This window comes from Equus quagga, chromosome 6 (assembly GCF_021613505.1).
Source record: "Equus quagga isolate Etosha38 chromosome 6, UCLA_HA_Equagga_1.0, whole genome shotgun sequence".
In the NCBI taxonomy this organism is placed as follows: domain Eukaryota; kingdom Metazoa; phylum Chordata; class Mammalia; order Perissodactyla; family Equidae; genus Equus; species Equus quagga.
The window spans coordinates 3100172-3102285 of NC_060272.1; the positions used below are offsets into that span (position 1 = coordinate 3100172).

Consider the following 2114-nt stretch of genomic DNA (forward strand, 5'->3'; position numbering starts at 1 on the left):
GTCCCTACAGGACTGTTGGAAGGAATGTGATAATCCACATAAAGACACCTCAGACAGTGCCTGGCACACAGTCAGCCCTCACTGGTGGTGAGGGGGGTGTCAGTTGTTCTTATTAATAGTGGTCATTATTTACCCAAAATTGTTATTTGTGTTTTTCATGATGGCATAAATTAATCCTTAGAACCACCTGTGAGCTGAGTGCCATCTCTTATCTTGAGTTAAAAAGCCTGGAATCCCCTCCAGGGCTGTGGCATTGCCAAGCACACGGGGTGGCTGGTGGTGGAGCTGGGCACCCCCAGCTGTGCATCCCCCTGGGTCATCCCATCCTCTCTTCCTGTTGGACGCAGTCGCGGACTTCCCTGCTGGGTGACGTCTGCCGAGCCCCTGCGGTGTGGGGCTGTCAGAGCTGTCTCATGTAGCTCTATTATCTGTGGTTTAGAATTGATCAGTAAAAGTGCATTCTGAGTTGAAAAACACCATGTGGGATCTTTAGCTAAAAAACATTTTCTGACAAATATTTTTAAAGTCTATTTGGCCACTTAAAAGGTAATGTCTTTTTTAAAAAGAGTTTTCTGGGCATGACACTTTTAGCCTCTTAAAGACTAGAATGAAATTTTTTCTCTTTCGTCTAAAACTATGCAGCAATTTGGTCTGTCACAGGAGCAATCCTTCTTTGGGCCTGAACGAAATATTAAGGGTGGAGGGCATAAGGCTGGAAAGTTGGCCCCCGTGCACACACAGAGACGCTCCTAGTGGAAGTCTCAGGAGACCTGCGAGTCCCCAGCGGGCTTCAGTCCCGCGAGTCTCGAGCCTCGCTCAGAGCTGGGCTGTGCTGGAGCCGCCAGCCATGTCAGTCATTTACATTTAAATTAATTAACATTACATAAAATTAAAAATTCAGCTCTTCAGTCACACGGAGCCGTGTTTCAAGTGCTCACGAGCCCCGAGCGGCCGGTGGTGCCTGCACCGGGTGCTGCCCACGGAGGACGTTTCCTTCGCTGAGAAACCCTGTGGACGGTGCTGCCCCAAGCGGCTGGCTGTGCCCTCGGGCTGAACCCAGCTCCCTGCGTACTTTTGTAAATGCGGTGTAACGGGACACAGCCACTCCCATTTTCTAGGGACTGTCTGTGGCTGCTGCTTTTTCCTTTCATGGACTATTTCACGAATTTGCGTGTTGTCCTTGTGCAGGGCTGTGCCACTCTTCTCTGTGTCATTCCAGTTTAGTGCCTGTGCTACCTGGGCGAGCACGAGCTGGTTTGCGCTACAGGCTCAGAGTTGAGTTGCGGCAGGGACCGTGTGCCCCGCAAGGCTGACTGTTTTCCCTCTGGTCCTTCACAGGACACATTTGCTGACCTGAGGAGGTTTGCGGTCAAGCTGGGCGCGTCTGTGAGGGCCGCGTGGGGCTCTTGAGCACTGGCCCCCCTGGTGCTGTAACTGAGTGGACGTCCGAGACATGCCATTGCAGGGGCATGGTGGTCTCTGCGCACAACAGCTCAGGCACAAGTCACTGAGCACACTGTGGGGGCGGGGCATGTGGGGACAGATGGCCTCAAGTGTGCACGCCCCTGTACATGTGTGTCTGTGTGTGCACATTTGTGCGTGTGCACGTGTGTGTATGTGCATTCCCATGGGGCGCATGTCCACTAGCCTGTGAGCGAGGCTGCCGTGGGCCATGGCAGGACAGGCGTGTTTCCTGTTCCAAGGCGGGGGCAGAGGAAGGACCACACCAGAGCGGAAACTGCCTTTGTCATGGGAAAGGCCGTCAGATGACTTTCCAGAGAGACCCTGGGAATCACAGGCCTCCTGGTCACTGTCCCGTGGGGAAAGAGGTGCTTTACTCCTGACTGCACCAGGAGGCGGATTCTTCTCTGCAGGGCTGTTCTAGAAGACGCAGTCCACGGGATCAGCACCAGCTCCAGGGGGTGGGACTCTGCCACTTGGAACCGAAACGATGACGGCGCCCGGTGCTGCCCGTGAAGTTCTCCAGGGACAAAGTCGCATCCGGACGCCCGCATGGCCGCACTGGGCGTGGGGCCGTCTGGGGCTGTGAAGTTTTGTTTGAGTCGCTTGGAGCCTGGAGAGCGAAGACAGCGGCCGCTGAGAGACCGGGGACC

The 2114-nt window shown here is 54.6% G+C and overlaps 1 non-coding gene across 1 annotated transcript; it reads right to left on the reverse strand.

The window, feature by feature from the left end:
• Positions 1–1143: 1143 nt before the first annotated feature.
• LOC124241426 (U6 spliceosomal RNA) lies at positions 1144–1248 on the reverse strand. The gene has a single exon (XR_006889205.1). It is a non-coding gene; the product is annotated as a U6 spliceosomal RNA (small nuclear RNA).
• Between the last annotated feature and the right edge of the window lie 866 nt (positions 1249–2114).